Source organism: Mustela nivalis, assembly GCF_964662115.1.
Source record: "Mustela nivalis genome assembly, chromosome: 6".
In the NCBI taxonomy this organism is placed as follows: Eukaryota; Metazoa; Chordata; class Mammalia; order Carnivora; family Mustelidae; genus Mustela; species Mustela nivalis.
The window spans coordinates 64693381-64707128 of NC_139025.1; the positions used below are offsets into that span (position 1 = coordinate 64693381).

At 39.6% G+C, this 13748-nt stretch overlaps 1 protein-coding gene across 6 annotated transcripts in view; it reads right to left on the reverse strand.

Moving 5' to 3' along the window:
• The window catches only part of ARHGAP5 (Rho GTPase activating protein 5), a 75145-nt gene extending 63581 nt beyond the window's left edge, over window positions 1–11564 (reverse strand). For 2 of the 6 annotated variants that reach the window (XM_082737918.1, XM_082737915.1), the window contains exon 1: window positions 10618–10744. The gene's annotated coding sequence lies outside the window, so the exon portion shown is untranslated. Of the gene's footprint in view, window positions 1–10232; window positions 10476–10617; window positions 10745–10992 lie in introns of those variants that run through there. The other 4 variants (XM_082737917.1, XM_082737914.1, XM_082737916.1 and 1 more) reach the window with 3 other exon arrangements.
• Between the last annotated feature and the right edge of the window lie 2184 nt (window positions 11565–13748).

A 13748-nucleotide genomic window follows, 5' to 3' on the forward strand; every position in this document is an offset into this window, starting at 1 on the left:
AGTGGCAGGCTCTGAATCATGAATATTAAAGTTTAAATTAAAAATGAGGTAGCTTTGTGTGACATTTATGGTTTTCACACCAAATTCACGGTAAACTACCAATTAGACACTGAAGAACATCCATGTTCTTCCAGGAAGGCTACCTGGTTACTCTGAAATCAGCTCCAGAGTTTATGTCATGAGTCACTACAAAGTGATTTTCAAACGGTGGTGGAAAATTCTTTCACTTTCAGGTAGTAAAAAATATTGGACAAATAAGCGCTCTCTCCCTCCAACTCAATCATCAAAAGCAGTACATGCTTTATCTGATTTACAGGGTTTACTTAACTCAAAAGTTCTTTTAAAATGTTTTTCCAAAAGCTTTAATATTTAAAAAATGTTTTCAGAGTTTAAAAAGTTTGAGAAACCAGAAGACTAGGAAAAAAACTGCTATAACCCGCCCTCAAAAACATTTTGCTATCTGTTTGGGAGAGTATGGTGTTACCACCTCATGAGAGAAAGATAGCATTCATGAATTTGGCTGTAACAGGATACAAGGGCATTTAATTTCAGCCACCTGGATAGTTTACACATACATGAATTTTCTACTGGCCCTCAACATCCAGGTCAAAATTACTATCCATTAAGTAACTAAGGTAGTTTTTCTTCTGCACTGATTAAAAAAAAAAGGAATAAAAGAATCCCCTGTTTTTTGTGTGTGCTCCTAGTAATAAACTAATAGCTGATATCTATATGCAGGCTATTCAATTTAATCTGAAAATTCCTTTCAAATGTTTAATGATAATATTTGATTATGTTGATCCATACAACTTCCCGATATTTTTTTTAAGATTTTATTTATTTGACAGACAGAGATCACAAGTAGGCAGAAAGGCAGGCAGAGAGAGAGGAGGAAGCAGGTTCCCTGCCGAGCAGAGAGCCTGATGTGGGGCTCAATCCCAGGACCCTGGGATCATGACCTGAGCCGAAGGCAGAGGTTTTAACCCACTGAGCCACCCAGGTCCCCCCAACTTCCCGATTTTTGATGTGACTTTACTTTCATGTAACTCGTTCTCATTTTCTCCTATCTTTACCCTGAAGAAACCATGACAAAAGTAGCAATCATCGACTCAAAGCTATCCAGTTAAAAGGAGTCTCTGGATGACCAATCTTTATTCTCTTAAGCAAAGTACTGCTTTTCAGCAGTTTGCAATGCAGTTGTTTTTTTTTTTTTTTTTAAAGATTTATTTATTTGAGAGAGAGAGAGAGAGAGAGAGAGAAGGGAGGGGTGTCAGACTCCCACTAAGCAGAGAGCCTGATGTGGGGCTCGATCCCAGGACCTGAGTGGAAGGCTGGCTTTCAACCAGCTGAGCCACCCAGGTGCCCCAGCAATCAGTTTCTTTCTCATTCTACCTTTAAGTTCATTTTACAACCCTTTCAAGGAAATGTTTAGATTAAGTACCTTCCCAGAAATTAACAACAATGTATAATTTGAGTAGAACTACAGCTGATGAGAGAGATGGAGGGATACACCAACTATCTGCCTGATATTGTTGAGTGGTCCCTAAAACTGTCTTAAAAATGAAGCCATCTATACAACGGAATTTTCTAAGATACGTGACAGCCATTCAAACACAACATACTACTTCTGATGGAGTTGTAATAACATCAAGTGCTTTCTGCAAGAAAAATTTTTTAAGTCCTACAGGGAACCTAGGAAAAATCAATTCTTAGTGATTCTGGACTTAACCCAAAATTCGTTTTGTACCTTCTCACAAAGTTTGTGTTCATAAATATAAGGTGGAATTTTAAAATTATTTTATACTTTTAAATTATTATACTTTGTCAGGAAATTCCCTTTGGTCCTATCTTCAAAATATATTGAGAATTTATTACTTCTCATTACATTTATTGCTCTATTTTTTTACCCCATCCACCAACATATCTGGCCCCAGATTATTCCAAGACTAGTTTCCCTGCTTCCATTCCTGCTCCTCTTCCCATCTATTACTACCAGAGTAGCCAGAATTTCCTTTAAAACATTAAGTCATAGCTTCCCATTCTTAGGCCCCAAACCCTCCAGAGACTCCTAAAAGTCAAAGTCAAATCCTTTCTGTGGGATACTATAAGATCTACCTTCTCCAATCTTGTCTTGCTCTCTGACCTACTCTCATATATTCTCCCATTCTCATTCTGCTCCAGTCACATAGAGGAACACTGTTCCTCAGCATCTCTGCTTTTACACTTGCTTTTCCCAAAACCCCCCCAAATCCTCCTTGCCTCTTAACTCCTAAGTTACTATACAACTTATTTATTACTTGTCATTAACTCTTTCCCTCTCCCCACCCCAGACCATACTTAATAAAGATCCACAAAGGCTCAAATCTTTATTTCATCAATGTATTCCAAAAGCCTCCAACAGTGCTTCCCATGTATTAGCTACTCAATAAATTCATGAAATCTTAATAAATGTTCAAATCACAATGTTGTTAATTCTTTGGCCAAAAGAAAAAAAAAAAGAGGAAATCACATGATGTTTACTAAATAAGCTCTGTAACATATTAATCTAAAAGTTTTCTAAATCTATTAATGGAAGGGAGCCTGGGTGACTCAGTCAGCTGATCGTACTGGTTTCAGCTCAGGTAGTGATTTCAGTTTAGTGAGATCTAGCCCTGAGTCAGGCTCTGTGCTCAGCACGGAGTATGCTTAAGGTTCTCTCGCTCCCTCTTCTTCTGCCTCTGTCCCTCTCCTTACCCCCACCACGCCATTCTCGCTAAAATAAATCAATAGATAAATAGATAGACAGCTTTAATGGAGTAAGTGCACATGGATTTCAAGGTCATTACAAGTCAAAAATTAAGCCACCAAAATGAAGACTATGATCTATATCTATAGTATCTTCAGTCAGAATAACCACCTAGTTTTTCAAAAATATTTTTTAGAATCACAATTATAAGAAATTACACATTCCATCTTCTTTAGGCCAAATATAATATCCCTTATATAAACAAATATTTGAGAAAAGACAGTTCCAAGCCCTAAGACTATCATATATTTCACAATGTCAGACAATCTAGACTAGCTTAATAAAAGTAGCAACTGAATTACTAAAGATGAATACGGCACAATACCGATATAGTACTACTTTTCTTAACACTGCTCATTCTCAGTAACAAATTTATCAATGCCATGAAAAATCACAAGGGGAAAGCCATTTTAACATACAAGATAACTAAAAACAATGTAATACCTGTAGAAAAGTCAGTTATATTCCATAATAATGTCATTGACCAAGTTTTCTACCACATAAGCACATAATCTTAAGGCTGAATGGAATGCTAAAAACATCATTCATATGAACTGCTCTTTACACAAAACTATAACCAAGTTAATGAAAAGAAAAATCTATTAAAAATTTCAACAACTTACACAGCAACTAAATAACCTGGAAGCATATCTTGGTAGGATTCAGAATTAAACTATGTTAGGATGGAAATTTTATTCTGGTTTTTTTGGTTGTAGTTGTTGTTATTTATTTTTAACCATATTCCCAACACCCTAAACAGCACCTGACACACAGCAGGTACTCATATATTTTCTTACTGATGAATACATGGGTCAATCTCCAGACTCAGATCCTAAACCACTAAGCAATCCTGAAGTCGTATTTATAGTCAAAATTAACAAAAATTACAACCATGTTATGGGCCCAAACACTATTAGTATAGCAATATATTCTAAAATAAAAAGTCTCCAGTTTTTTTCAAGAGTCCACTTGTTAAGACAGATTAGGTAACCCTGAAGGCTCATTGGAAATACTTCCAGGAGGGTCCAAGGAGGCAGTACTTTGGGAGCAGTGAAGTCCTACTCAACAAAGACAATTCTGCTTTTATTCATTTTTATCTTTTGATATTTCAAGTACTTCTTGTTTGAAAAAAAGTTTCACTTCATTAAATATCTTTGAAAACCAATGACCTAAACTATTTCCAAACCGATTAACTACCCTATTATTTAATCAACAGTTTCCTCTAACAACACGTTATGTCCAACGCCTTGGTATGAAGTTATTCTAAACTCCTTCTAGACCATATCCTCACTCTGTGGTGAAAACAGAAGAAACAAAGGTCATTTCATTTATATCAACCTCTGTGAACAATCCAGTAAGTATTTACTGTGCCTATCTCAGCTTTATGTCAGAGGTTTCGAGGGTACAAAGGTATATAGTATAGGGAAGTCCACTAAGCTAGTGCTATGAATATTCACCTCCCTTCCAGATTCTGAGGTATTCTCACCGGAGAACAGAGAAGTGAGGGAAAGGTCATGATTTTGACATACAAGATTATAATGCTGTAACAAAGGAAAATCATTATTTTCATTATACAAAATACGATAGATAAGTCTTAACAATTTTCTTACTGATGGCAACACTAAGGTTAAATAAGAATCTCAGGAAGACATATAGACTAAAAAGAAGGTATAGATATGCAGGGGAAAAAAAGGCTCAAAACCACTTTCCCCACAATTTTAAAAGAAACTTTATGGTACCATAGCTGAGAAGACAAAGGTGATGTGCTATAACATGGAACTGATAAATGCAACAGGAATTCCAAAACATGAAAGATCAGTGTAAGCTGGGACAGATGAGGTTTGGAAAACTGGCCAGACAGTATATATTTTAGGCTTTATATATCACATAGTGTCTGTCAGTAACAATTCAAGTCCGCTGTCATAGCACAAAAACAGCCATAAACAATTCTTAAATGAATGACCATGGTTGTTGTCTATGAACACAAATTTGAATTTTCATATATTTTAATGAACCACAAAACATTATTCTTTCAATTGTATCCTCAACCATTTCAAAACGTAAAAAGCCATTATACAGAAACAGGACAGAAGGCCAATCTGATCCAAGGGCCATAACTGCAGACCCCTGGAATAGATTAAGTAATAGTGAGGAGAAAGGATTTGAACCAACTTTGAAAAATAAACCGGATTTGGGGCTCCTGGGTGGCTCAGTGGGTTAAACATCTGCCTTCAGCTCAGGTCATGATCTCAGGGTCCTGGGATAGCCTGCTTTCCCCCTCTCTGCTTGCTGCTCTGCCTTCTTGTGATTGCTGGCTCTCTGTCAAATAAATAAATCTTAAAAAGAAAGAAAGAAGGATAAATAAACTGGATTTGAATTTTAGAAAGAAGTCATTCCAGGTGTGTGACTAGGGTGGAGTGGCTGAGCACAGCTGCCATGCTGAAAAGCAAACTTATTTTGTTTCTGAAGACATAAAGTACGACTATAGAAGGTCTTCAAGGACAAGCAGGTGTTAAACCTTATAATAAGCAATAAGAAATCATTATAAGCTAGAAATGGAATACAAAATTAATTTGCTGAGGCACAAAGCCCAAAAGATGGACAAATCCTGGAGGCTTGAAAGTACCTCAACTACCAAAGAATTCGAAAGAACAATCCAAGAAAAAGAATTTGATGACTGACTGCTAATTTTAAGAAATAAAGACAAACGAGTCAGTGTTTCTTAACAAAAAACTGATCAGTTTCAGCAAAAGATGGTGGTGTCACTTGAGTTTCAGGTGACAGTATTTCTAAAGAAAAATGAAAATACAGAAATTAAATAAGGCAACATTAGAATTAATAACATAAATCTCAAGATCATAAATGTAAGAAAAATCATTTAAGAGCGTATTTAATTCAATACTCTTATAAGAAAACACCTAGTTATTAGTTAATAAAGAAATCTGGATCTTTCAATCCCCCAGATCATAGAAATGTTAATTTTCCACTAGTTCTCTAAACAGTCAACCAAAATAAAAATATAAGTAAATAAAAAGAGTTAATATTTGGCTCTGAAAAAAGTAAGTATAGAAAGAAACAAATTTTTGGACCAGGAAGAATACATCAACAGGAAGAAAATGAAAAAACTATAAAATAATCAACGTACAAGTTTTTGCAAGGTTCCTTGTAATGCCAAACACAGCAAAGATAAAGAGTAACACAAAAGCTATTTCCCCAACACTTCTATTAACCTTGTGTTAAAAACTTTCCCCTAAACATTTCACTCAAAAGGTACAGATGCTTTTAAATTTTTACTTTATATTTTCCCCTCATCAGCCAATCTATCTTCACTTCCCTGTGCTTTTGGTCCACAGTGTCCTTAACTTGTCTTTTTTCTTACTCATCCCCATCTTCCCCAAATTCTAAATCTTATTTCCTTTATCTAAATTCCTTTACAACAATTTTAAAAATCATTATGCCCTGCCTTCTATATGGCTCTTCTACTCTATCTTGAACTGGCATCTAACCATTCCTAAATTGTCAAGCTTTCTCCCCACCAAAGCTGTAAGCTCTTCTAAGGGAGTAGTATCTTATACTTCTTTGTATTATTCACAATGCCCTAGCTGCTCAATAAAATAACGTGTAGGAACAAAACAGCTAAACCTAGTATGAAGCTAGAAAAATGAAAATTCACTTTTACTACTAACTCTTCATGATGAAAAAAGCTTGAGAATCTAACCAAATGATACACAGGTCATATTTTAAACCTAAAATTATGAAGTTCTGTAACTCTTATTCCCAAGTAATAGTTCTAAGGAGTCAAATAGAAAAGACATGACCAAACATTAACAATCTATTTTTACTGCAAATCTAAGGTATTGTAGAGTTAACCTCCAGAAAAGACCAACCTTGTTTACCATCCCTCTTATATTCAAACTCCTATTTGCAGTTAATACATCCAAATTCAAATGATTATTCTGTAAATGATTCCCTAAGAGCATCTTAGATAATAGTTCTCTTTTCTGCATGTACATATTTATTCCTTTTTAAAAAATTTTTTTAAAGATTTTATTTATTTACTTGACAGAGATCACAAGTAGGCAGAGAAAGGGCGGGGGCGATGGCAATCCCAGGACCCTGAGATCATGACCTGAGCAGAAAGCAGAGGCTTAACACACTGAGCCACCCAGGCTCGCCCATTTTTACTCCTTTATAGTTCCTCTTCAACTAAAGCTCAAGCTACACAATCTCTAATTTATCTTGGTATCCCCAAGGCAAGGCACACAGTAAATGCTAAATAAAGGTAATATGAATTAATGAATTAAAAAACACAGGCTTTAAGTTTCCTTTACATGCAGATTTCTTTCTACAAAGAAATTCTTAGATTTAAGTACAATACATTTAACAAACAAAAATAGTAACTGCTGGGTTTTCAGAGGAAGTCTCAAGCCATCCAGGAAAAATCCATAAGGGGTTCAAGTAACAGAGTTTTAAAACCAATTAAGTTAAAGTTCATGCTTAAAATCCTTCACACCGAACTATTTTTTAAAATTTCTAATACAGTTTTTCCTGGTTTGAGAAAATGATTAACTAAAGCCTTCATTTAAACAAATAAGGAGCTTGATTACTCAAGTCACCAAATGATGTGTCACTTTATCAAGGTTTCTTCACCATTTGTTATAGAAAACCAAGCTCCCCTGGTGTACTTTAAATGTATTTTATAAACATTTTTTAGGAACACAGATATTACTAAACAGAACACCATACAACACAGCACTTCTTGGGTAAATTACATTCTCTGCATAACTTCTTGGTGTGCAAAGAAAAAAATCATGGGTCTTACAGGTCTAGAACGAGTTTGTAAAATAATTTGTATAGAAACTATAGTTTGAAACTTACTCTGTAGCCACCAGAAAGTTTTTATTATGCCATTTCATACTAAAAGGCAAAATTTACCTTAGGGCCTGCTAATGTTGAAAATACTTTAGTAGAATTCTGAGACAAAACTTTTCCTTCAGTATTAAAAAACTGAGTTACAAAACTATTTTCTAAGCTGTATCACAACTTCAATTCCAAAAAAGGAATGCAGAAACGATATTCTATTTCTTTAAAAAAATAAAACTTAACTTTCAAAGTCAAAATAATTTTCTCCAAAAAGTAAGTATACTAAATCTGCTTTTCAAACAGAAAAAAGTGTATGTGCATGGAGGGATTTCAAAGCATTTTGGAGATGTGACAGAATTTAAAATATGAATTTTGCAATACATTTTAAAAATTGCTACAGTAATTTAAATGGGGTGGGTGCTTAAAAATGACAGAGATACCAGACTTCTGTGACAAGTCTTTTTTACAGCAAAGTGTAACCCACCCATTCCCCAATGCTTTTAAAACGAACATATACAAAGAATGGTTAAATAACACCACATGCTGAGGAGGGTTAAAAAAAATGTAGCCTGCACAGGACAACCAAATCAATTGTTATCTAGTCATCTGTGTCCTCTTGACTAAAGTCTGCTTTAAGTCAATCAGATCGATAGCGCAATAGCACCATTCTTGAGAGTTAAATACACAGCTATACCCAGCTTTTCAATCATGTATGTTTGTTCATACAGTGCTCTAAGGGCTATGAAAGTTTTTGGTGATCAACACTTAACACATCTCCTCTGCTCTACTACAGATATAGGAAATGGGAGTCAATCTGAAAGGATGGATGAAAAGGCCAAAAGTGAGAAAGAATTTAAAATGGAAACTGTCTGCAAACTTTCCAGTAGATTACCTATATAGTATGTATATCTAAAACTATTCATTAAGAATAGTTTTAACAAGGGGAGCCTGGGTGGCTCAGCAGGTTAAGCCTCTGTCTTCGGCTCAGGTCATGGTCTCGGGGTCCTGGGATATAGCCCCGCATTGGGCTCTCTGCTCAGTAGAAAGCCTGCTTACCCTCTGTCTCTTCCAGCCTCTCTGCCTACTTGTGCTCTCTCTGTCCAAAAAAAAAAAAAAAAAAGTTTATCATATTGAAGTCAAACTGGAATTGACAATAAAACATCTCCAAAACACATTTTACTAACATATCTCAGTATTTTTCCAAATAGTTGTATCTGGATCAAATTTTTGCTACAAGAAACATTTTAGGAGATTTTGAGAAATACTTCCTGAAGTGAATCCAAGTGTATCGAATGCAAATAACTCCCCTGTCCCCATATACTTTGAAATTGGGTACTGGTTTTGGATGTTCAAAATGAAGACCGCAAACCCTTCCCTCCACATGCCCGGCCAACACCTGTAGAAAGCAGCAATGGCAAAGATCAGTAAATACAACGTACTCTACCGTTTTACACTTGACTCTTTAAAAAAAAAAAAAAAAAGGTAGTTTCTTAACTATAACAAAGAAAAAAGCAAATTTTCGTTAGGAGCTTAAAAATGGGTGTACACACAATCTGTATGCCTATTTTGGTCTAGTTCTAAAAACACTTAAAACTCCCATTTATTAAGCATGAGCCAAAACTGGATTTCTATCATACGGCGTAAGTATAAGCGTCTCCCTACAACTTTCCCGGAATTTTACCAAACACCCTAATAGTTTGCCTTTACTTCCGAGCACCTTTCGGCGCCAGCTACACCCACAGTCTCCACCTCACTTGCATTTCTAATAACGCTGTAGAAGGAGGGTGTGAGGGAGTGAGTATTTATGTGTGGATAAGTGCGCGCGCGCTCCCGCGCGATTCCCCACCCCCACCCCGATACTTTTCTTTAGTGGAAACAGAGGGAGAATCTAGAGGTTATTCTCACAAAAACTCAGTATCAAAGCCTTAACCCAGCCGCAGTGAACTGGTAAGACTCCGCGTTTTCGTTGCGCAGTGCAACTTCTCACACCCTACCCCGAGCTTTCGCAGCAGATGGGAAATTGGTGAAGAGAACCCAAGGAGAAGTGGGGGAAATCGGGAAAAAGTGGAAGGGCCGATCCCCTTGAAAGGCGCTTAAGTTTGCAACCAAGATTATGTTTCCGCGAATATGCGCCTACTCCCTCTCCCCTTCCAGGTGGAACTCGTTAACAGCAGCAACCCAGCCAACAGACACCGCCACCTTCCCTCCCCTCGTACCATCGGAGAGCAAGGCAAGTGAGGGCGGCGGGCGAGAGCGGACGCCTGGCGGGGCCGGCGCAATCCTCGGCCACCACCAGGCCTCCACCGACCCCGGCCGCGTCACCTGTGGAGAAAGCGCCCCCTCCCCCGGCCTCTCTGCCCTTCACGCCGACCGTACCCCCGCCCCCCGTGGCAGCCGCTCCCCGCTCGGCCTGCGAGGACAGAGCTCGGCGCCTGGCTCCCTTCCGTGCTTGCGGGGCCCCAGCGCCTTGAACTGGTTACAACCGGCGGCGGCTACCGAGCGGGGCAGCCGGTGGCGGGAGGGTCCCAGTCCGGGAGGGGGGAGAGCGGACAGGCCCAGAAGAGCGGGGATCGCAAGGTCCTACCTAACACCGTCGGTCTCCTCCGTCTCCTCCTCAACGGCAGCGGCCCCGGCGGTGGCGGCGGCAGCGACATTCCTGGGGAGCGCTCCCGCCGACGCTGCCTCCTCCTCCTCCACTCTCTGCTCGCCTCTCTTCCCCGGCGCGCTCACCAAGCGCCGCGTCCCTTCAGCCACCTCCCCCCGCCCTCCCCAACACACACGCCCCGAAACCTTAAGCCCTACAGCTCCCGCAGGCGGGTAACCCACCCTCCCACCCTCCCTCCCGCCACCAGCGGCGGCCCCGTCCCTCCCCCCTTCCCCTGTGCCCGCCGCCGCGCCGGGCTCAGTAATGGCGGCCACTCCGGCTCCCTCGCGCTGACGGATCTCTCTCCCTCTCTCCCGAACTTTACCTCAGCATCTCTCCCGGCGCGCACCGCCGGAACGCACGCGCGCGCGCGCAGCCACACACCCGGCCGGGGGCGGAGCGGCGGCGCAGTCTCGACGGGGCGCGCGCGAGCGCGCACCCGCACCGCCCTCCCCACAATTCCCCGCCCCCGCCGCCCTCACCTCGCGGCGCCTCCCGCGCCGCGCGCCCGACTGGGCCCGCCCCTGCCCTCGTCTCCGGGGAGCCTGGGAAGGCGCGAGCGCTCGGGCCGGAGGGAGGGGAGCAAGCGCGGGGCCGCGTCCTCGCTCGCGTCCGGGCTCCCCCATTGGCTTCTCCCCTCCCCCTTCTTCCTCCGCCTCTCCCACCCATTGGTTCTCTCTCCTACTCTATTCCTTCTCACCTTTTCCCTTTTACCCATTGGCGTGGGTATTTTTCCTCAGCTTTCCCCTTTCTCGGTATTCTCCTTCTCCGTCCCATCCTCCACGCTTTAGAAGCTGCAGACCATGCAGCCCTGAGCGCGGTCGTCTCCGAACCTTCCCTGCTTTCTCCCTTTCCTTCTGTTCCGGTTTCTGGCTGAAACTGAGAGCAAACCACAATACTGCAAAGGAACCTGATATTGTGTTAGCCGTTGCAAAACATCGTACGGGCACCGAAAGATTCTCGATAAATCCCCCTACGGTCTCAGAGCATTAAAGAATTCAAGGGAGAAAAATATGCGCCCTCGCTTGTTCGCGGGGACATGCTCTCATGTCTACTCCTACGTGTGCAGCCAGTTTTCCGCCTGGGGATCGCTCGCCAACTACAGACATCACCCGCCCCGGACCTGGTGCCATGCTCACCCAGAAGGCAAAACTCCATACGAGCTAGAATCCCTTTCTCCGCCCACACCGCACGGACTCAGACAGGCCCATGGTTTATTCCGTTCTTATGGAAGTTAAGCGAGATACCAAGATTTAGGGGCTTAGGGTGGCCCCAAAGACCCGGTTCACACCACTACCAGCCCAACCTTAGGAACCAGGCTTTTATTATCTTACCGTAAGTGTATTCAGTGTTTTTTGAGACATGGAAATTTTTCAAGTTTGGGGGTACACTGGGTTTTCGTTGTATTTCTCTTCCGAGCATTGGTATTGAAAGGTGAAGAAAAGATGGACGGTGGAAAAAAATACCTTTCTTGTTTACCATTGAAGAAACTGAAGTCTTGTGACTTTCCCAAGGTCATCAGAATCTGTCTCATAGAGAGGTCTTAAAATAGTTGCCAGTAGATAAAAGAATGAGCAGAAACATAAATCCACCCCAATTTGTTAAGTCTAAAAGAAGTAATTTGGGGGAGAACTTCTCTCTGGGGAAAGCTTTGTTTCCCATCTTGAAAACAGTTCATCATCAGTAAAGTTAATGTATGAAAAATCTTTTAAGTTCCAGTTACTCTTTATTTCTTATGTTACATAAGGTACTGAAGTTAGCCAAGTTTGCTTCTTTGTGTTATAATGATACAGCTACTGCCAACCAGAAGTACCTTTATGGTCTGCTGGTAAACTGGAAAAACAAAAACTGCCTTTTGGTAAAAATCAGAAAATATTTGTCAGTAAATCTATCACAATATTCCAGCACAAGTTTGTTCCACACTCCTCCCCCTCTACTGTTCACATTTCTCAAAGGTAAACTTAACAAAGTAGAAGAGACATGTTTAATTTCTCTATGTCTCTTACTCCTCCCTAATTTTAAAAAGGCATCACTGAAATCCCTTACTCCAGACACTTTCTTGCATCTGAATGGTACCAAGTAGGTAAGTAGTTAAGGTCCTTAGGCACTTCTTTCTTTTAGTTACAAACCATAGGCAAGGAAAGATGCAAAAGAAAACTTGCGATGGAAGTAAATATAGAAAGGAAGGAAAAAGAGGAGAAGAAGAAATTGGGGAAAGAGAATGGAACTGTCGATGTGAGGTTCTAATGCCATAAGTACCCATACCACTTGTGCAGGTTAGAAAGTTTGTGCATTTAAATCTATTTCTTGACCTTTGTACTAAGAGTCCTTAAAAATACAGTAATCGATTCAGAGTCACGACTTACACTCTAAAATGTTAACTGTTATGGAGTGTTGTCCACCCTAAAGATATTTTGAAAATTACTTCCTAAATAATCAGAAATTTCATAACTATGGACATGTATCAACATAAACTCAAGTCAAATAAATCAGGGCTTTTAAAAGAAGCATCATCATATAAAGAAGGTGAAAATTACACCTTTTACCTGATAATGTTTAAAACAGGACATGATTCTAAAGGATCAAGACATGATTCTGGAGGGAAAAACAAGTCTTGAAATGTTACATTCTCATAATGAAGACTCAGAAAATGTAACAAACAAAGCCATGATTTTCAAAGGATACTTTTCATAGCTGACATTACTGTTAGTCCTCCTACATCATCTATCTTGATTTATGGGGTCTGGAACTTTAAAACTTTGCTCCTTATCAGTATTAGTAGTCTAAAGCTGCTTACCAATATAAAAAAATTAACATATTTTATTGTTTTTATATTACTTGTTCTACTCAGAAAATAAAACGTACACTTTTATGTACAAATATAAATCTGAACATGGGAATTGGAGGCCAAAGTTCTGTGCTTGAAAATGCTCAAATATTTACAAATAAAAGGCAATAAAGGGGGGAAAAAAAAAACAAGGAATAAGATGGTATTTTTAAAGTTGATCAGGAGCCATACCTTCAGAGAAATAGCTTTAAATACCCACGCTTGCCACCCCAAAGGAGAAATTTTGAAAAAAAATAAGTAATGTATTTTTTACACACACACACATATACACACACACACACACACACACACACACACGAGAGAGAGAGAGAGAGAGAGAGAGATCTCAGATCGTTTACTCTTCTTTTCTAAAATAAAAAATTAAGTACTTATTCTGCTGTACTGGACAATTTAAAATACCCGAAGCTTTGTTCTTCATTTACTTTGAAAAAATTAGCAGAATAAAATTTTGGTCAGGCATTTTAGGTTTTTAAGTTAAATATTCTCCACAAATTGCTAGTTCTTTAACACATCCTAATAAAATATTAATATGCATGGTCTTTCTAAGATCAAAAGAAATGACAGCCATAAATGTTATCAAAATCCCAGCTCTATCATCAGTGGTAACA